Genomic DNA, 22,328 nt, shown 5'->3' with positions numbered 1-22,328 from the left:
TTCTCTGGACCTGCTCCAGCTCCTCAATGTCCTTTTTGGAGTGAGGGCCCCAAACCTGAACCCAGTAGCCTCACCAGGGCTGAAGAGAGAGACATCACCATAAGAGAGTCATCTGATTCAGGCTATGAAATAGCTTAAGAGGAGAATCTGCTTTAATCACCTGAGGTGTTCCACTAAAGGGGGCTGCAGTCATAGAATGAGTTGGGTTGGAAGGAACCTTCAAGCTCATCCAGTTCCAACCCCCTGCCATGGGCAGGGACACCTCCCACCAGCCCAGCTTGCTCAGAGCATCCAAAGGTAGCCTTGCAGCTTGATTTCCAACCATGCCAATGCTGTCTCTAAGGTGTCTTACCCCACCTGAGAGGAGAAGGTTTAGGTTGTGCCCCACATTGGTGCAGTGATCATCCCTCCAGTTCAGGTTCAGTGGTACCCCCATGGCTTTAGAACTTCCTCCAGCCATCCCTGAAGAGCTGCCACTCCTGCTGGATACACCAGAAGCTGTTTCTAGCTGGAACACTCTTTTGATGAAGGTTGGGTTTGCTTCTGCAGCAGAATGAAACACTTGAAGGTTGGAGCCAGGTGGGGGTTGGTCTCTTCTCCCTGGTGAGAAGTGATAGGACAATAGGAAGCAGGGTCAGGTTGTGCCAAGGGAGGTTCAGGTTTGCTCTTAGGAGAAATTCTTCACAGAAAGGATTCTCAAACACTGTCCCAGGCTGCCCAGGGAGGTGGTGGAGTCCCCATCCCTGGAGGGGTATAAAAGCTGTATGGCTGTGGTGCTGAGGGATGTGCTTTAGCAGTGGTGGCATCATGAGCTCTGGCTGAGCTCTTGGGCTTGATGCCCTGAGAGATCTCTTCCAGCCTCAACTTGATTCAAGTGCACTGCCTGTGGGGTGATGTTTGCTGCTCTTCACCTTGCTGTGAAGCTTGGAAGCCAGGGAAATGTTGTGGCTGCTTGATAAGGCTCCAGCCCCCCCTGTGCCCTCCAGGGGTTTGCCTGAGCATGGGAGCAGCTGTGTGCTGGGATCAGCAGCTGTCTGCTGGGATCAGCAGCTCCATGCTGGGATCAGCAGCTCCTTGGTGCCCTGCTCACAGGTTGTGCTCAGCACCACTTTTGCCAAGGGCTGTGTGCTGGGGGGAAGGGGGTCTGTACACAGCAGGGGGTCTGTGGCAAACAGCTCTGCCTGGCAGGGAAGGCCCAGCCCCAGGAAAGGTCAGGCAGTAAGGTATGAGGCTGCATAAAGCTCTCTCATTACAGGCAGCAAACAACATCTGGGGTCCCTTCTTCCAGTTTTACTTTACCAGCTCCTGGCTGGTTAATGGTTAGACAACAGATGCCCATTACTGAGCAGGTGAGGGACTGCAGCACAAAAAGGCATTCTCTGCAGCTGGGGGAAAGTCCTGGGACTGTCATTAAGGCTGGAGAGACCTCTAAGATCACTGAGTCCAACCAGCAACCCAATCCCACCATGGCCACCAAACCATGACCCCAGGTGCCATGGCCACACCTTACTGGAACACATCCAGGCATGAGGACTCCACCACCTCCCTGGGCAGCCTGTGTCAACCCCTGACCACTCTTGTAGCAAAGAAATTTGTCCTCATCTCCAAACTAAACCTTCCCTGGGGCAATTTCAGGCCATTTCCTCTCCTTCCATCACCTGCTACTAGGGACAAGAGACCAACCCCCACCTCACTCCAGCCTCCTCTTAGGGAGCTGTAGATGCTGGAGCACAAAGAGCAGTGCAGAGCCTGCTCAGGAGCTGTGGGGATGCAGGTTCAGAAACACCACAACCCTAAAAAGCTTTTCTCTGGAGGCAGTCACTAAAGCTTTTCTCTGAAATAAACTCAAGTTGGAAAGCCCTCAGCAGAAAGTGATGCTGGGGCTGCTGACAGCAAACATTTTAACATCCAGAGCAGCCCAGCTGGCAGCACCCAAAAACCCAGGGGAAAAGGTTCAGGCTTTAAAGTAGCAATTTAGAAAAGGAGGCTGACGCGAGACCTTGCTGCTTGTTACAACTCTGCCAAGGCTGGGGCTGAGCCATGGTCCTCAGCACCACATCTCTGCCTCTTCCAAACACCTCCAGGGATGGGCATTCAGCCACCTCCCTGGGCAGCCTGTGCCAGGCTTGGAGAACCCTCCCAGTTTCTTCTCACATCCAATCTTAGCCTCCTTTGGTGCAATTTGAGGCCATTACTCTCTACAACTCCCTGAAGAGTTGGAGCCAGGTGGAGGTTGATCTTTTCTCCCTAGAAAGAAGTGATGGAACAAGAGGAAAAGGCCTCAAGCTGCACCAGGGAAGGTTTGGGCTGGAAATGAGGAGAAACTTCCTGACTGAAAGGGTTCTCCAAGCCTGGCACAGGCTGCCTAGGGAGGTGGCTGAATGCCCATACCTGGAGGGGTTTAAAAGCTGCAGGGATGTGGTGCTGAGGGAGGTGGTTTGGTGGCAGTGGCTTAGCAGCAGTGATGGAATTAGGAGCTCTGGGTGAGTGCTTGGACTTGATGATCTCAGAGGCCTTTTCAAAGTCAACAGTTCTATAGTTCTATGGAATCAGAAAGTAGTGAGTCTCTGATGAAGGTTCTAGATGGTCTCTTGGAAAGGACAGGTGACTTGCAGAACATTTCTTGCTGTGCTGCAGGAAAACTCTGTGACTGCTCCTCATAAAGAGGTGTAGAGAAGGATAGTGGTTGGACCTGATGATCTGAAAGGTATTTTCCAACCAAAGCCATTCTCTGATTGTATCTGCTCCCAACTGTTTTCTGCCAAAGGAGGCAAACCCTGAAACTGAAGGCACTTCTGAAGTAGAAGAGCCTTGGAAGGATGCCAAAGGAATAAATGATCTTCAGAATGGGGGTGGGGAGAAACTGGCACAGGTTGCCCAGGGAGGCTGTGGATGCCTCCTCCCTGGAAGTGTTCAAGGCCAGGTTGCAAAAGGAATAAATGGTCCACAGAATGAGGGTGGTGAGGCTCTGGAAGAGGTTGCCCAGGGAAGTTGTGGATGCCTCATCCCTGGAGGTGTTCAAGGCCAGGTTGGATGAAGCCTTGAGCAACCTGGGCTGGTGGGAGCTGTCCCTACCCATGGCAGGGGGGTTGGGGTAGATGATCTCTGAGGTCCCCTTCCAACCTAAGCCCTTCTGTGTTGCAGGTGTAGGGGATGGAGCTCTTCTCTTCCCACTGAAATGCCTGCAGCAGAGGACTTGAGAAGAGCCTTCACTGTCTGCCTATAGACACTTGGCTAACACAGGTGGGGAGTCACTTCAGTAGGCAGCACCCTAAGGATTTCCTCAAGCAGGGTCAAGCAGAGCCACTTGGCCAAGAGTCACTGCTAAACCCCATGGAAAACAAAAAAAAAAGGCTCTGAAAGTCTCCCACCAAACAGCAACAAAAAAGGAAAACAAACAAACAAGAAAAGAGGCTTTTTTTCCCTTCTCAAAATTCAAACTTTCTCAGAGAACTTTTCTTCCCCCCCCCCTATTTTTCCATACAAAGCATGAACAAATGTTTGATTTCTAATTGTGATTTCTAGGGGCTTTTTTTTTTTTTTTTAAGGCATTTCAAACATTTTTCATGTCATTCCAGTGGTGTTTTGTGTGGACAACTCTGCTCCTTTCTTAGCTATGCTCAAAGCCAGCAGCAGAATCTGGAAGGAGACTGATTTCCAGACCCTTGCACTTAAAATATTTCCTTTTGTGCCAGGATCATTCAGAAACATTGTGCTAAAAAGGCAAAAAAAAAAAAAATCAAAAACCCCCAACAAATTAAAAAAAAAAAGAGGGAAAATCAAAAGGAAGTAAAAAGGGGGGAAAATATATATATATGAAAAAAATGAAAAAATGCAACTCCCTGAACACAGCTCCAATTATCCACATGAAGCAAACAGAAATGGAGATGCTGGATTGTGGCCAGGACTCCTGGTGCCTTGCAGCACTTAGAAGACAAAAGTTAGGGCAGCTTGCTGCAAGAAGATACCAAACCTGTCCAGCATGGGGAGACCTCCCACATCTGCAGTCCCCTAGCTATGGAATTAGCTGGCAGACCCAGAGTAGCTCTGCTGGCCCAGGCTCTGCTGGCCCAGTTTGCAAAGCCATAGATCAAGGCTAGCCCCTGGAGATGGGGAGGGGAAAGTTCGGTGCTGCAAACATCAACCCCCACACAAACCTCCTACCTCTCACTCAGAGGTCTCTGTCCCACCTCAGCCTCTTCTTCCCTGCTCACTGCTCAGAGGTCTCCGTCCCACCTCAGCCTCTTCTTCCCTGCTCACTGCTCAGAGGTCTCTGTCCCACCTCAGCTTCTTCTTCCCTGCTCACTGCTCAGAGGTCTCTGTCCCACCTCAGCCTCTTCTTCCCTGCTCACTACTCAGAGGTCTCTGTCCCACCTCAGCTTCTTCTTCCCTGCTCACTACTCAGAGGTCTCTGTCCCACCTCAGCCTCTTCTTCCCTGCTCACTGCTCAGAGGTCTCTGTCCCACCTCAGCCTCTTCTTCCCTGCTCACTGCTCAGAGGTCTCTGTCCCACCTCAGCTTCTTCTTCCCTGCTCACTGCTCAGAGGTCTCCGTCCCACCTCAGCCTCTTCTTCCCTGCTCACTGCTCAGAGGTCTCCGTCCCACCTCAGCTTCTTCTTCCCTGCTCACTGCTCAGAGGTCTCTGTCCCACCTCAGCTTCTTCTTCCCTGCTCACTACTCAGAGGTCTCTGTCCCACCTCAGCCTCTTCTTCCCTGCTCACTACTCAGAGGTCTCTGTCCCACCTCAGCCTCTTCTTCCCTACTCACTACTCAGAGGTCTCTGTCCCACCTTAGCCTCTTCTTCCCTGCTCACTACTCAGAGGTCTCTGTCCCACCTCAGCCTTTTCTTCCCTTCTCACTCATTCAGTGTTCTCTTTCTCACCCTGTTGGCAACCATCCTGCTGAAGTTATTGATGGATTTAAGGGAAGAGCAACCAAGGTTGAAGCTTCAAAAAGTGTAGTTCCAGGCAACTTTTCCACCTTCCCTATGTTCAGTTGGTTGCCTGGAAGCTTTTTCCCTCTTGTTTACTCTTTTTGTGAAAGAAGCAGTGGATTCATCAGGGTGGGGAGACACTGGGAGGGGGTTGCCCTGACAGGTTGTGGACACTTTACCCTTGGAAGTGTCTAAGGCCAGGCTGGATGAGGCTTTGAGCAACCTGGGCTGGTGGGAGGTGTCCCTGCCCATGGCAGGAGGGTTGGAACTAGGTGATCTTTAAGGTCCCTTCCAACCCAACCCATTCTGTGGTGCTGGGATTCACTCCATGGGAGCTGCTGGAACAGGCACTGGTGGGAGAAGAACAGAGAGCTGTCAGAGCTGACTCTGCTCACTGACAGCTGAGGACACTCTAGAAGCAAAGAGAGGCTGGAATGAAAATCAGGATTCAAGTTCTTCACCATCAAGGTGCTGAAAACTTCTCCCAGGTTACTCAAAGAGGTGGTAAAAACCTCCTCCCTAGAAACATTCCAGGTCAGGTTGGTTGGGACAGCCTGGTCTAGTTGAAATGTCCCTGCTGACTGCTGGGGGGTTGGACTTAGATGACCTTCAAAGGTCCCTTCCCAGCCAAAGCAGCCTGTGGCTCTGTGAATCATTGCTGAACTGTGACCAGCTCAGGCCAAACCTTCAGATTCAGACCAGCATCTTCAGAAGCAGCTCAACCAAAACAACAGAGCTGAATCCAAGCCTGGTTTGGGCCAGGTGCAAATGAAGTGGCTGGATCTTAACCTCCTTCCTTGGCAGGCAGTGTTGCTGCTCCTCACCTTGCTGGAGAGGCAGCATTTGTGCTCCTTCTTGATTCCCAGCTTGCCTGCCTTCAGAAAAATCATAGAAACACTAAGGAGGGAAAGAACTTTCAGATCATTGAGTCCAACCAGAAACCCAACCCAACCCCACCATGGGCACTAAACCAGCTCCCAAAGTGCCATGGCCACAGGGTTCTGGATCCCCTCCAGGGATGGGGACTCCACCACCTCCCTGGGCAGCCTTTGCCATTCCCTGACCACTCTTGCAGCACTGAAATTTTTCCTAATCTCCAACCTAACCCTCCCCTGGCACATTCCAGGCCATTTCCCCTCCTTCTATCACCTGAGACTAGGGAGAAGAGCCCAACCCCCACCTGGCTCCAACCTCCTCTCAGGAGCTGTAGAGAGCAATGAGGTCTCCCTCAGCCTCCTCTTCTCCACACTAACCACCCCCAGCTCCCTCAGCTGCTCCTCCCCAGCCCTCTTCTCCAGACCCTTCCCCAGCTCTGTTGCCCTTCTCTGGACCTGCTCCAGCCCCTCAATGTCTTTCATGTAGCGATGGCCCCAAAACCAAAGCCTCTAAGAGGATCAAGTCCAACACCACCCTGGCCATTGAACCATGTCCCAGAGTGCCAGGGCCACACAAGTCTTGAACCCCTCCAGGGATGGGCTTCATCCCTCCCCCTCCCTGGGCAGCCTGTGCCAATCCCTGACCACTCTTGCAGCAGTTTCTTCTAGTGTCCAGCCTAAACCTCCCCTGGGGAAGCTTGATGCTGTTTCCTATCATTCTATCACTTCTTACTAAGGAGCAGAGCCCAGCCCTCAGCGGGCTGCAGCCTCCTCTCAGGAGCTGTAGAGAGCAATGAGGTCTCCCTCAGCCTCCTCTTCTCCACACCAAACACCCCCAGCTCCCTCAGCTGCTCCTCCCCAGCCCTCTTCTCCAGACCCTTCCCCAGCTCTGTTGTCCTTCTCTGGACCTGCTCCAGCTCCTCAATGTCCTTTTTGGAATGAGAGCTCCAAAACTGAACCCAAGACTCAACGTGTGGCCTCTCCAGTGCTCTTCTCATACCCAATCTAAACCTCTCCTGCTGCAACTGGAGGCCACTTCCTCTCATCCTCTCCCCTGATACTAGGGAGAAGAGATCAACCCCTACCTCACCCCTGACCATCAAAAGGTTTCATGGGAGGGCTGCAGAGCAGCTGAGTGTCAGGCAGAGGAGCTCCTGAATTGCTGAGGAATCACAGTGAAGGGAGTTGGAAGCCTGAACATGCTGGCAGGAGGGCAGCAGGCAGCTGAAGGGCTGCAGCACCATCTCCTGGATGTTAGATGCCTCTGAAGCCCTAAAATCATTTTCCCTGGCAGCTAGAAAGGTCCTGCTCCTGCTCCAAAGCCTGGCTGAATTGAACCTCTTGCTGGGTTTTTTGGTTTTTTTGGGTTTTCTTTGCTTTACCAAAAACATGCAGGTAATAAAAATTATTTTCATGACTTCTTATCTTTGTAGATAATTTCTTTTTTTTCGGTGTGAATTGTTGTCTTGGGGCCACTACTTCCTCCTCAGATGCAACCCTGTGGTACCAAATCCTGGGAAGATGGGAAGTCAGAGGATTTGAACAGGAAATCTGATTGGAAGCTGTCCTTCAGCAAAAAGAATGTGATTATTTTGGGGGCTTTTCTTCTTTTTTTTTTTTTTTTTTTTTTTTTGTTTGCAGGGAGATAAATAGAGATAAAAATATTTAACTCTGGGGGGAAAAAAGCTTAAAAATAGGCTTTGAGGTACTGAGCAGTTTTGACATTCACGTGATAGGGGCTGGAAGGGCCCTCTGGAGATCATCCACCCCAACCCCCCTGCCAGAGCACCTTTATAACCTGAAGGTATAAATCAGCCTTTGAAAAAGGGTTAGTTAATTAATAATCAGTGTGCAAAGATGCCTTTTAAAAAACAAAATCCAAAGCAGCACAATATTTTTCTGCCATCAGGCTCCTTCAGTGCTTCTGCTGGGAAAAGCTCTTTAAGCTCAGCCAGTCCAAACCTTCTCTAACTCTGCCAAGGCTGGGGCTGACCCATGGCCCTCAGCACCACATCCCTGCCTCTGAAACACCTCCAGGGATGGGGATTCAGTCTCCTCCCTGGGCAACCTCTGCCAGGCTTGGAGAAACCTTTCAGCCAAGAAGTTTCTTCTCATGTGCAACCTGAACCTTCCCTGGGGCAACCTGAGGTCATTTCTCTGCACAGCTCCCTGAAAGGAGGTTGGAGCCAGGTAGGTGTTGGTCTCCTCTCCCTAGTAGCAAGGGATAAGAAGAGAGGAAATGGCTTCAAGTTGCTACACCAGGTGTAGGCTGGAGATGAGAAGAAACTTGGTGACTGAAAGGGCACAGGCTGCCCAGGGAGGGGGCTGAATGCCCATTCCTGGAGGGGTTTGGAAGAGGCAGAGATGTGGTGCTGAGGGCCATGGTTCAGCCCCAGCCTTGGCAGAGTTAGAGACTGGTTGGCCTGGATGATCCCAAAGGGCTTTCCCAACCCAAATGATTCAGGAATCTATGAAATAACCGTTCAGAAGGCCCTGGGAAGGGTTGGGCTTTCCCCTGCCCCTCTGCTCACCAGCCCTGGATGGTTTAAAGGTGGTTTGGCTGTGGTGCTTGGGGTTATGGTTTAGAGGTGAACTTTGAAGGGTAGGGTTCTGGGTTGGACTTGGTGATCCTGAGGGACTTCTCCAACCTGAATGGTTCTGTGAGATCTGCTCTGTGACTTTTATGGTCAGAAATGACAGAATCACAGAAACATTCAGGTTGGAGAAGGTTGGAAGGGACCTCTGGAGATCCTGGACTCCAACCCCCCCCCCCCCACTTCCAGAGCAGATCACCTGGAGAAAATCCCCCAGGATCCCATCCATGGATTTCATACCAGCTTGCCCTCCTGTGACACTACTGCAGTTAATTTTGGGCTCCTTCATACTGAATTCTTCCTTCTTTTTCCCCTGCTCTCTACAAGAAGCTGGGGCTTGTTGAGACACAGCCAGGCACAGCTTTTGTTTCTGTTGCACTCGGATTTCTCTCTGCCATTTGCAGTGTGAAATCTCTCAGCCAAGTCTGAAGGTTTCATGCAGATCACTCCATCCTGTGGCAGCTCTGCTCCATGCAGCAGCTCCCCTCAGGCAGCCTCTCCTGCTGGCTGTCCATGGCAGCTCCACAGCTCCATAAATCCAGTTTGGGAAAGCTGGGGAGAATGCCTCCTGTTTCTCCATGCCATTGGCACCTCCTCTACAAATGCTTCACCTTCCCCCTTCAAAGTGACTCCTGAGGCTCCTGCCTTGCTGCTGTGGCTCACTTCAGTGTCCCAGCCTGGAATATCATCTGGGTGCATCCCCTTATGGCCAAATTCCAGTGCCCCAACTAACAGGAGAGAGACCTCAGAGGAGGAAGAGCCTTCCAGGTTTCCTCCTCTGAGTGTTTCTGATCTCAGCCAGTTTCACCAAGAGAGGAGCTCCCAGAGGGGTGGGAGGGACCTCTGAAGACCATCAAGCTCAAGCCCCCCCTGCAAAAACAGAGTCACCCACAGCAGGTTGCACAGGAAGGTGTCCAGGTGGGTTTGGAAAGTCTCCAGAGGAGGAGACTCCACAACCTCTCTGGGCAGCCTGCTCCAGGGGTCCAACAGCCTCACAGTAAAGAAGTTTCTCCCTAAGTCCAAGTACAACCTCCTGGGTTGTAATTTCTGCCTGTGGTCTCTTTTTCTGTCACAGGGCAGCACTGGGAAGAGTCCAGCCCCATTCTCCTGACCTCCCCCCTTCAGCTATTGCTCAGATCCCCTCTGGGGCTGCTCTTCTCCAGGCTCAACAGCCCCAGGTCTCAGCCTCTACTCCTCACAGAGGTGCTCCAGGCTCCTCAGCATCTTCATGGCCCTCCACTGGACTCTCTCCAGTAGTTCCCAGTCCTCTTGAGCTGGGAAGCCCAGAACTGGACACAACTCTCCAGGTGTGACCTCACCAGGGCAGAGTAGAGGGGCAGGAGAACCTCTCTTGCCCTGCTGGCCACTCTCTTCTCCATGTACCCCAGGACACCATTGGCCTTCTTGGCCATGAGGGCACATTGCTGGCTCATGGGGAACTTGTTCTCCACCAGCACTCCCAGGTCCTTCTCCATGGAGCTGCTTCCCAGCAGGTCCCTCCTCACCTGCAGTAGTGCAGGAGGTTGTTCCTCCCCAGGTGCAGGACTCTGCATTTGCCCTGGTTGAACATTGAAGATAGGAGGAGGAGGAGGAATGGGAGGAATCAGATTGAGGCTGTGGCAACGCTCTGCAGTTAAAAATAAACCCAAACTGGTTTACTGGCATTAAAATAGTAGGTTGTGGGTTTTTTACTCCCTGCCTGCTGCCTGTGAATAGCATCAAGCAGCAGCTGTTCTGGTCCTGTGGCCAAATATAGGCTGAGACCACTGATGGCAACCCAAGTGAAGCCTTTGTCATCCTCCAGCAGATGAGAACACACTCATGGACCTCAAAAAGGAAACTAGGACAGCAGGAAAGAAAAGCAACCAGGAGAGCATGTCCTGCATCTTGTCCAGGGAAATCTATCAGACAGCTGGTTTGGGTTGGCCAGGAGGAACAATTTCTTCCCAGCAAGAGTGGTCAGGGACTGGCACAGGCTGCTCAGGGAGGTGGTGGAGTCCACATCCCTGGAGGTGTTCAAGGAACCTGTGGCCATGGCACTTGGGGCCATGGTTTGGTGGCCATGGTGGGCTTGGGTTGAGGGTTGGTCTGGATGATCTTGGAGGCCTTTTCCAACCCCAACAATTCTGTGATTCCATGACTGGATATAGAAAAACAACCACACAGCAAGCTGGAAAAATCAGCCCCATCCTCTTGACCCCCACCCTTCATATATTGATCAGCATTGGGAAGATCTCCTCTCCAGTTCCTCTTCTGCAGGCTAACCAGCCCCAGGTCTCAGCCTTTGCCCATCAGGTAGGTGTTCCAATCCCCTCAGCACCTCAATGGCTCTCCATTGGGCTCTCTCCAGTTGTTCCTTGTCCTTGTTGAACTGGGGACCCCAGGACTGGACACAATGTTCCAGGTGTGGCAGAGCAGAGGGGGAGCAGAACCTTTCCTTTCGATTCCTCTTCATGTCCTCTGTCAGAAACTCTTCCCTTTGGTTTTCTTCCTGAGCCTCACAGAAGCTGCAGGAGGCAAGGCAGGGGGTTAGGTGCATCCTTGGAGGTATGATGAGAGGCTGCTGCTGAGCTCTGTGGAGTAGTCAACCCCAGAAATGAATGGGACCTGGACAGCAAGTTTGGCTTAAGGAAGGACTGGAGCAGGCTGCCCAGAGAGGCTGTGGAGTCTCCTTCTCTGGAGACTTTCAGAACCCACATGGGTGCATTCCTAGGTGGCCCTGCTTTGGACTTGATGTCCTCCAGAAGTCCCTTCCCTACCCTTCTGTGATTCTGTGACAGAGGTTTAGTCCAGACTGGCCATCTGATCTTACCCATGGTGGCTCTCAGAGGTGGCCTTCATGAGGGTCATCTGCCACTTGAATGTCACCAGCTGGCAGGATGGCAAAGCCATGCTCAGCTTTGCAGTGTCAAAGCAGGGGTTTAGAAACTCCCTTCCCATGGCAAGGTTGGGAGCACTTAACCAGCAGCAGAGGGCAACAAGGGAGAAGTTCCTAACCAGACTGGAACAAGCAGAGTTCAAGGAGTTCAGAAGGCTATGGAAGAGGGAGAAGAAGGGTAGGTGATGTCTCCTTGCTAGAGCTGACTCAGCAACCAGCTCTCCCTCTACCTGCCCTCAGAGGAGCTATGTCCAGCCCAGGAGCCCAACTGTAGCTGTGCTGATCTGGGTCACAGTTTGGATTTTCAGTGAATGTGGTTTCTAGCAGAACCAGAGAGCCAGGAAAATGAATTTCCTAGAAATCAGCTGGAAGAATCCCAGGAAGGAAGGGTGGGCTGGGAAGCATGAAGCAACTCAAACACCTCATGGACGTCCTAGATGTGGAGACTCCAAGAAGCAAGCAGCTGAAGGTCTGCAGAAGCCCCAGAGGAGGAACAGGAAGACATTTCTCCAAGGGTTAAAGCTGGCTGTGATCTACTGCTGCTGGCAGCTGGAGCTTCAGCTTCAGCCTCAGCTGGGGATTTATCAAGCCTTTAAATAAATTTTAAAAAGTAAAAAAAAAGCAGCAAACTCTCTTGGCAATAAGTGGGAGCCCAACTGCAGTGCTGAAGGAAGAGAAACCACATGCTCTGACAGCCAGGAGGGTCATGACCCCTGCCTGTGAAAGCAAGGGGAAGGTGTTAGTGGTTGGTGACTCACTTCTCTCAGTAACAAGAACCATCCCTGTGCTGGAGTGACCTAAGGCTGACAGAGAGCTTCTGCCCAAACCAAGGTTGCAGCCATCTGGCATCACCTCCATGGGACTCAGGCACTTGGGAAGCAATGCTGCTGTGCCTCTAGGAAGAGGTTTAGGTTGGATGGGAGGAGAAGATTGCTGGAAGAGTGGACAGGGGTTGCAACAGGCTGCCCAGGGAGGTGGTGGAGTTCCCATCCCTGGAGGTGTTCCAGAAACCTGTGACCATGGCACTTTGGGACATGGTTTGGTGGCCAAATTGGGGTTGGGCTGATGATTGGACTGGGTGAACTTTTCCATCCAAAACAATCCCATGATTCCATGAAGTTCTGTGCTGTTTGGGATTTAGGTATTCTGAAGCTACTTGCAAATTGTCAATCTGACTGTTTGGAGAGGTTTAGGTTGGATATGAGAAGAAACTTGGTGACTGAAAGGGTCCTCAAAGCCTGGCACAGGCTGCCCAGGGAGGTGGCTGAATCCCCATCCCTGGAGGGGTTTCAAACGGGCAGAGATGTGGTGCTGAGGGCCATGGCTTAGCCCCAGCCTTGGTAGAGTTAGAGAATGGTTGGACTCAATGATCTTCAAGATCTTTTCCAACTGCAACAGTTTGAAGGCTCTCTGAAAGCCATCAGGAGCAGCAAAGCTCCTAAAGTGATGCTGACAGGCCTGGAGCCTCAGCTGGTGTTCTTATCAACCCACCAGAGAAGGTGAAAGCCTGCGCAAGGACAGGCACATCCTGGAGGTGAATAAATGGCTCTACAGATGGTGCAGCTTGGAGAACTTGGGTTTCCTGCAGGGGGGGAGGAGGCATTCACCATGGGGTCACAAGAGGGGCGAGAAGGAAATGAGTGCAGCAGTTGTAGATCTGTGCAGAGCACGCTGCAGGATGCACATGTTCCCTCTGAGAGCTGGGATCTGCTGTGAGACAGCCTGCTGAGGGCCCCCAGGGTAACAACAGCAGCAGTAATACTAAAAGCCACCCCAAGGAGCAACAGGAAGAGCCACCAGTTACTCTAATAGGACTCATGGCAGGAGCAAGTTCTGCACCATGAGAACGGTGGAGCACTGGAACAGGTTGCCCAGGGAGGTGGTTGGGGCTCCATCCCTGGAGATATTCAAGGTGAGGCTCAGTAGGGCTCTGGGCAAGCTGATCTAGTGCAGGATGTACCTGCTGACTGCAGGGGGGATGAGCTTTGGAGGTCCCTTCCAACCCAGATCATTCTACGGTTCTATGACCAGCTAGTTCCAACCCCCCAGCTGAGATCCAGGCAGCGTGGACAGAGAGCAATGAATTTAGAGCTGAGATGCAGGCAGGGTGGACAGAGAAGCTGTAGCTGGGCAGGCAGCAGTCAGTTTAGAGCTGAGATCCAGGAAGGGTGGACAGAGAAGCTGTAGTGGGGCAGGCAGCAATGAATTTAGAGCCTAGCTGCAGGTAGGGTGGACAGAGAAGCTATAGCTGGACAGGCAGCAGTCAGTTTAGAGCCGAGATCCAGGCAGGGTGGACAGAGAAGCTGTAGTGGGGCAGGCAGCAATGAATTTAGAGCCTAGCTGCAGGTAAGGTGGACAGAGAAGCTATAGCTGGACAGGCAGCAGTCAGTTTAGAGCTGAGATGCAGGCAGGGTGGACAGAGAAGCTGTAGTGGGGTGGGCAGCAGTCAGTTTAGAGCTGAGATCCAGGCAGGGTGGACAGAGAAGCTGTAGTGGGGTGGGCAGCAGTCAGTTTAGAGCTGAGCTGCAGGCAGGGTGGACAGAGAAGCTGTAGCTGGGCAGGCAGCAATGAATTTAGAGCCTAGCTGCAAGTAGGGTGGACAGAGAAGCTGTAGTGGGGCGGGCAGCAGTCAGTTTAGAGCTGAGATGCAGGCAGGGTGGACAGAGAAGCTGTAGCTGGACAGGCAGCAGTCAGTTTAGAGCTGAGATCCAGGCAGGGTGGACAGAGAAGCTGTAGCTGGACAGGCAGCAGTCAGTTTAGAGCTGAGCTGCAGGCAGGGTGGACAGAGAAGCTGTAGCTGGACAGGCAGCAGTCAGTTTAGAGCTGAGATCCAGGCAGGGTGGACAGAGAAGCTGTAGCTGGACAGGCAGCAGTCAGTTTAGAGCTGAGCTGCAGGCAGGGTGGACAGAGAAGCCGCAGCTGGGCAGCAGGGTGCAGGGCACCGGGATCTGGGTCTCTGGCTGCCGCATATCCCTTCTCCGGGAGTACTCTTCCCGTTCGTGGTGTGCAGCTGCGCAGCACCTGCCTGCCCCTGACAGCAGATAGCTTTGATTCCTTCCCTGGGATATTCATCACTACGTGGCGGAGGGCTGGGAGAAAATTCCAAGTGTGTGTCATCGCGGCGCGGGCAGGCGCAGCTGTTTCCGAGGGCACACAATGGGGTGGTGTTGTTAAGGAAATTCGCTGTCCCCCCGCGGAACAAATAAAGCATTTAGTGTGATGGAGCCACGCCGACAATGATGCCGGCAGATAATGGACTCCCAGCGCTGCTCATTCAGGGGCACTGCACAAACCCCTGCCTGTCCCAGCCGAAGGAATCGCTTCCAGGGACAGAAAATACAAACCCCGCGGTTGGCTTCGCTAAGATTCCTTAATTCAAGATAACTTTTTTTAAAATTATTATTAATACTGGTGCCGGTTGTTAAAAAAATAAAATAAAAATAAAAATAAAAATAAAAATAAAAATAAAAATAAAAATAAAAATAAAAATAAAATAAAAATACAACTACAAAATTAAAATATAAATAAAACAAAAATAAAAAACACAACTAAAAATAAAGCTAAAAATAGAAATAAAATAAAATAAAAATAACATAAAAAAACAACTACAAAATTAAAATAAAAATAGAAATAAAACAAAAATAAAAATACAACTAAAACTAAAAATAAAATAAAAATATAAATAAAATTAAATTAAATAAAATAAAAAGAAATAAATAAAAATAAAATAAACTACATTAAAAGTAATATAAAATAAAATGGCATAAAAGAAACAAATAATAAAATTAAATGAAAGAAAATAAAGCAAAAAACCTGAAAAATAATAAAATAAATTAAATAATAAAATAATATAAAAATAGAATTATTACAATAAGATAAAATAACAGAAATAAATAAAATGAACAAATTAAAAATAAATAAAATAAAATCATAAAATTAAATTAAATAAAAAGAAAAAATAAAACAAAAATCAATAAAATAAAATTAAAAAATAAAACAAAATTAAAATAAAAATCAAATAAAATAAAACACAAATTCTAAAATAAAAAATAAATAAAAGAAAAAGAAAATAAATAAAATAAAGTAAAATAATATAAAATTAAATCAAATTTTTAAATTAATAAAATAAAATAATTAAGTAAAATAAAATACAATAGTGAAATAAAATTAAAGGAAAATAAAATAACATAACATAAAATACTAGAATGAAATAAAATAAATGACAGAATAAAATAAATAATAAAAAAATAAATTTAATAAAAGTAAATTGAACAAAAATAAAACTAAACAAAATAATAAAATAAAATACAATAAAATAAGCTTCCTGACATCAGCTGGAGCAAGGGTAGGAAGCAACAAGCAGCCTTAGAAGAAGGACTCCTTAGGAATATCAGAGCTCAGGCTGCTGCAACCAGAGAGAGGGGACTGCATCTGATCAGCCTAATGAAGAGCCATTAATTAGGCTAAGAAATTCATAAGCCTGAGCTAGGCAGTGTGGATTTCTTGTTGGGATATTGAATCCCTACCTTTCCAGTGATTCCCAAAGGCTCATCAGAAGCCCTACCAGAGACTGCAGTGGGTTGGGAGGGAGCCTCAAAGGTCATCTTGTCCAGCTGGAGCAGGCTGCCCGGGTTCATCGCCTGGGAATAAACCTTGAGGTTATATCTTAGGGTCTCAGAATGGGTTTGGGTTGGAAGGGACCCCCCCCAAAGGTCATCTTGTCCAACCCCCCAGCAGCCAGCCAGAGCAGGCTGCCCACATGCATTGCCTGAGAATAAATCTTGGGTTTATGTCAGAGAGTCACAGAATAGGCTTGGGTTGGAAGGGACCCCCAAAGGTCATCTTGTCCAAGCCCCCAGCAGCCAGCAGGGACACCTCCATCTAGGGCAAGCAGCTCAGATTTATTGCCTGGGAATAAATCTTGGGTGTATGTCACAGATTCATGGAATGAGTTGGGTTGGAAAGGACCTCCAGTGGTCATCCAGGTCAACCCCTCCTGCCATGGGCAGGGACACCTCCCAGCAGACCACTTTTTGAGAAGGGATGCTAAATACTGCTCAAAACTTAGTGCTTTTAGAAACATTTAAAATACTGAGGATGAGGATGATGGAGGAAGGACTTTTGACAAGGGCTGGGAGTGCTAGGACAAGGGACAATGGCTTTGAGCTGGAAGAGCAGAGATTGAGACTGAAGATGAGGAAGACATTCTTGAGAGTGAGGGTGGGGAGACACTGGAACAGGCTGCCCAGGGAGGTGACTGAATCCCCATCCCTGGAGGGGTTTGAAAGAGGCAGAGATGTGGTGCTGGGGGCCTTGGCAGAGTCAGAGAAGGGTTGGACTGGATGAGCTTAAAGGCCTTTTCCAACCCAAACTATTCCATGATTCAATTTCCTCTCTTCCCATCATTTGTTACAGGACAGAGGAGAGGAGAGAGGAGGAGAGGGAGAGGAGAGGAGAGGGAGAGAGGAGGAGAGGGAGAGGAGAGGAGAGGGAGAGAGGAGGAGAGGGGGAGAGGGAGAGGGAGAGGGAGGGGGAGAGAGAAATGGAGGGAGAAGGGGGAGGGGGAGGGAGAGGGAGAGAGGGAAAGGGAGAGGGAGGGGGGAGGGGGAGAGGAAGGGGAGGGGGAGAGGGAGAGGGAGAGAGGGAGAGGGAGAGGGAGAGGGAGAGGGAGAGGGAGAGGGAGAGGGAGAGGGAGAGGGAGAGGGAGAGGGAGAGGGAGAGGAATCCCTCAAAGTCTTGCTGTCACTTTGCCGAGGAGCTTGACTCCAACTGTGAATATCTGATGGTGACATCTGGGCCTCCTTCAGTGCTGGATGCGGTGAGATGCTGCTGGAGACGATCACAGAGAGATGCCATGGCTGCAAAGTGACAATTTCCTGGCTTTGTGCAGCAGTTCTTCACTTTTTTCATGCCATGCTTTGGATGTCAGCAGTCATCTGTTTCCCATGGCTGTTTGCTGTTTCCTACTTTGATTTATTTACCTCTATTCCACCCTCCCCTCTCTCTCTCTTTCCCAAGACAAAGCAATAACAGACTCCATCAGCTGTCAAACATTCCTTTGGCACACAGCCAGCCAGGCTTGAGCTTTTACTCTGCAGGACTTTGTTCCTTTGCCCTTCTGAATTTTTCACTTTTATGCCATGCAACTCAATGGAGGTAAGAAAGGCGGAGTTGAAGTTGAGTTACAACCTGTAGGGCAACAGTTTCCCCTCCTTTCCCATTCCAGATTCAATCCCAGAATGGTTTGGGTTGGGAGGGACCTCCAAAGCTCAGCCAGTCCAACCCCCTGCACTCAGCAGGGACATCCTTCACTAGATCAGGTTGCTCACAGCCTTCTCCAGCCTCACCTTGAAGATCTCCAGGGATGGAGCCTCAACCACCTCCCTGGGCAACCTGTAGCAGTGTTCCAGCAGCCTGCTGGTGCAGAACTTGTTCCTCACATCCAATCTCAATCTGCTCTGCTCTCATTCCAAACCATTGCTCCTGGTCCTGTCCCTGCAGGCCTTTGCAAACAGTCCCTCTGCAGCCTCCTTGTAGCCCCTTCAGGTAGTGGCAGGCTGCTATTAGGTGTCCTTGGAGCCTTCTCCAGGCTGAACAACCATAGCTCCCTCAGCCTGTCCTCATAGCAGAGGTGCTCCAGCCCCATGATCATCTTCATGGCCCTCCTCTGGTCCCAGTCCATCAGGTCCATGTCCTTCCTGTGTTGAGTCACATCTCATAAGTGCCCAGAGAAGTTGTGGATGTCTCATCCTTGGCAGTGTTTAAGACCAGGCTGGATGAGGCTTTGGGCAACCAGATGTAGTGGGAGATGTCTCTGCCCATGGGTTAGAATCACAGAATTGTCAGGGCTGGAAGGGACCTCAAGGCTCATCCAGTTCCAACCCCCCTGCCATGGGCAGGGACACCTCACACTACAGCAGGTTGCTCACAGCCACTTCCAGCCTGGCTGCAAAAACCTCCAGGGGTGAGGCTTCCACCACCTCCCTGGGCAACCTGTGCCAGTCTCTCACCACCCTCCTGGGGAAGAATTTCTTCCTAACATCCAATCTGAATCTCCCCACTTCTAGTTTTGCTCCACCCCCCCAGTCCTATCACTCCCTATCACACCCTCAAAGGTCCCTCCCCAGCTTTCCTGTAGCCCCCTTCAGACACTGGAACTTGAAGGTCCCTTCCACCTCAAGCCATTCTATGATTATCTTTCCCAACCAGCCCTCCATGTGCAGATTCTGCTGCTGCCCTGCACTAGAACCAGGCAGCAGAAATGGAAGTGGAAGTGGAGCTGTCTCCTTGCTTTCCACCTCCCAGGAAAACACACTGAGAGGATTTTCTTCCATTGCCTGGGGAGCAGGAGGAAGTTTAGTCCCAGCTGAGGTCTACCCTAGATGTGCAATGTTGCATGAGGTCCATCTGTGGAAGGGTTGCATGAGCTCTGCTGCCCCTCACTGCTGTTCCTTGGTCTTTATATTGTTCTGCAAGCACAGAATCCCAGGATCCCAGTGGTGGGGGTTGGAAGTGACCTCTGGAGATCATCTAGTCCTAACCCCACCCCCCTCTTAGATCAGGAATGTGTCCAGGTGGGTTTTGAAAGTCTCCAGAGACAGAAACTCCACAATTGTCCAGCAGCTGAATTGTCCAGCTCATAGCAAGCTGAGAGGGACTGAGGAAGAATTAAAGCACACACCTGGAAAAAGAGCAACTTGCCAAGAGGTCCCTGGGAACATTGCTGTCACTTTGATCTGCACAGAGTGGGAGCAGGAACAATTTGGCTTTGTTCAGGGTGGACGTGGAGGCTTGGAAAGGGACTGCTGCAGCTTGAGGAAAGGCCACAGTGTGGCAGGCTGGGGAGGGAGGATTTCACTCCCCTGAAACAACAGCAAAGAAAAAGGACAAAAGGGAGCAGAGGTTTGGTCCATTGACTTCCCAAGTCAGCCTGACTTGGCAACCAGCCCTGCCTGCTCTTTCTTCCCCTTGTTGGGTTGGGTGGAAGCTTGGACTTGATGATCTTAAAGGTCTTTTCCAACCACAATGATTTTCTGAGCCTATAAAAAAAAGCTTTCCTTGAGCACTGCCCAGCAAGTCAGAAAGGAAATGGCCTCAAGCTGGGGTCTCTGCTTCTCTCCTTTTACATCTGCAGGCTGAAACACCTCCATGCCTCCATCAGCTTGCTGAGAGCTCAGAGGCTGAGGCTTTCTCACACTGCCAGCAAAGGTTTTTACCACAGAAACCAGGAAAAAGAACATCCAGGGACTAGAACAGCCCCAGTGGAAGGTGCAGCCCCAGCCTGAGGTCGTTATTTTTAGCCATCACATCACCACAATCAGCTGCGTGGAGGTTTCCAAGCACAGCCTTGAAGGGCTGGAGGCTGAAACGTTGTCAGCAGAGATTTCTCCCACCAGCTCCTCCTGCTTGCCTGCAATGATGTTCAGAGGCTGCTCCCTGCTGGCTCCCAGGCTTTAAACACCCTCTCTGGGTGCAGCCAGAGAAGCTTAGCCCTGCTCCAGCTCAGGGATCCCTCCCTTGGTCTCTCACTCTCTCTGGGGTGAGAATTCAGCAGAGTGAGCACACAGAGAACTGCTGAATGTGACAATCAAGGACAAAGCTCTGCAGCATGCTCAGCCATTTGCAACAATCTCCTGCATCTCCCCCATGGCTTATCCCCAGAACTATCAGCATCATGCCCCACATACAAGACCTCAGGATTTTGAGGCAGCTGAAGCATTTCTGCCACCTACCAAGACCCAAACCAACACCTCAAGGGAGAAGAAAAAAAAAAGAAAAAAGGAGTGTAGTTGGTTGTTATCACCAAGAACAAAACCCAGCAGCATCAACCCCATCAAGGGCTGAGCTGATGACCTCCATTTAGATTGGTCTGAGCAGGTCAAGCCTACAGAACCTGCTAGAAAAGCTGCTCCTCCCTAGCCCTCTTCTCCAGACCCTTCTCCACCTTTCTTGCCCTTCTCTGGACCTGCTCCAGCTCCTCAATGTCCTTCTTGGAGTGAGGGCCCCAAAACTGACCCCAGGACTCCAGCTCTGAGTCCAGTGCTGAGTCCAGGGGCACAATCCCTGCCTTGCTCCTGCTGCCCACACCATTGCTGCTCCAGGCCAGGCTGCTGGTGCCCTTCTTGGCCACCTGGGCACCCCCTGACTCATCTGCAGCTGCTGCCCTGCTGCCCAGGGCTTTCTCTGCTGAGCAGTTTCTAGCCACTCTGCCCCAAGCCTGGAGCCTTCATGTGGTTGTTGTGCCCCAAGGGCAGGACCCAGCCCTTGGCCTCATTGAATCTCATCCCATTGACCTCAGCTCATGGACCCAGCCTGGCCAGGTGCCTCTGCAGAGCCTTCCTACCCCCCAGCAGACCAACACTGCCACCCAAGACAGAAGGCAGCCTTGTCCTAGGCTGCATCCAAAGCAGTGTGAGGATGAGGGAGGGGATCCTGCACCTCTGCTCTGCTCTGCTGAGACCCCACCTGCAGTACTGCCTCCAGTTCTGGTGCCTCCAAGACAAGGACATGGAGCTACTGGAGCAGGTCCAGAGGTCACAAAGATGATCAGAGGGCTGGAGAACTTCTGCTATGGGGACAGCCTGAGAGAGATGGACTGGAGAGGACTCTGGGAGGACTTTAGACCAGCGTTCTAGTACCTGAAGGGGCTCCAGGACAGCTGGGGAGGGACTTTTGACAAGGGCTAGGAGTGACAGGATTAGGGACAATGGCTTTGAGCTGCAAGAGGGGAGAGTGAGACTGGAGATGAAGAAATTCTTTCCAGTGAGGGTGGGGAGACACTGGAACAGGTTGCCCAGGGAGGCTGTGGCTGCCCTCTCCCTGGAAGTGTTCAAGGCCAGGCTGGATGAGGCCTTGAGCACCCTGGGCTGGTGGGAGGTGTCCCTGCCCATGGCAGGGGGTTGGAACTGGATAATCTTTAAGGCCCTTTCCAACTTAAAGTATTACATGAATCAAAGAATCAGAGAAAGACAGGGGCTGGAAGGGAGCTCTGGAGATTTACAGATTCATAGAATGGTTTGGGTTGGAAGGGACCTTGAAGATCCTCCAGTTCCAGAGCAGATTCACCTAGAACAGGTTGCACAGCACCCAGGTGGGTTCTTCATGACCCTAGGACTGCAGAGCCCTCAAGGAAGGACCACAGCAGACAGATTCATTTAAAATATCTATTGAAATTACAAAGTAAAACTCTTCAGTATGATCCCAAGTACAAAACACAACATTAAAAGGCATCCAAACAGCTCCCTTTATACATCACAGTGTTAGTGGCACCAAACAGACTTCAACAGCTCAAGGACATCAACAAGGACTATTTGAACACTGCTCAAACACATTGATCTATACACAGGCCGGACTCCTCCATGCTCACCCCCTCTCTACAGCTTGAAAATGACACCCAGGAGAAAGTGATGCAAGGTTCAGTGATGGCTGCCTGCCCTTGATGTCCTTGCACTGCTTTGAAGAGAGCTCCACAAAGCAAAGCAGTAATGAAGACCCCAGGGCTCTAAACACCACCAGGCTGCCTCACCAGAAACAGCTTCAGAGGGGGCACTGCCTTGGAAGGGACCCTGAAAGGGCATCTTGTCCAACCCTCTGCAGTCAGCAGGGACACCTGCAGCCAGAGCAGGCTGCTCAAGGCCACAGCAAGTCTGATCCTGAATGTCTCCAGGGAGAGGGCAGCCACAGCCTCCCTGGGTAACCTGTTTCAGTCTCTCCCCACCCTCACTGCCAAGAATTTTTTCCTTCTCTCCAGTCTCAGTCTCCCCTCTCCCAGCTCAAAGCCATTGTCTCTCATCCTGGCACTCCCAGCCCCTGTCAAAAGTCCCTCCCCAGCTCTGCTGGAGCCCCTTCAGGTACTGCAAGGCTGCTCTGAGGCTTCCCTGGAGCCTTCTCTTCTCCAGGCTGAACAGCCCCAACTCTCTCAGCCTGTCCCCACAGCAGAGGTTCTCCAGCCCTCTGATCATCTTGGTGGCCTCCTCTGGAACTGCTCCATCAGGTACATGTCCCTTTTGTGTTGAGGGTCCCATATGTGGACACAGCACTCCAGGTGAG

The sequence above is a fragment of the Indicator indicator genome, chromosome 9 (genome assembly GCF_027791375.1).
Source record: "Indicator indicator isolate 239-I01 chromosome 9, UM_Iind_1.1, whole genome shotgun sequence".
Taxonomy (NCBI): Eukaryota; Metazoa; Chordata; class Aves; order Piciformes; family Indicatoridae; genus Indicator; species Indicator indicator.
The sequence above is the reverse complement of the archived record's forward strand: the minus strand, read 5'-3'. Positions refer to the sequence as shown.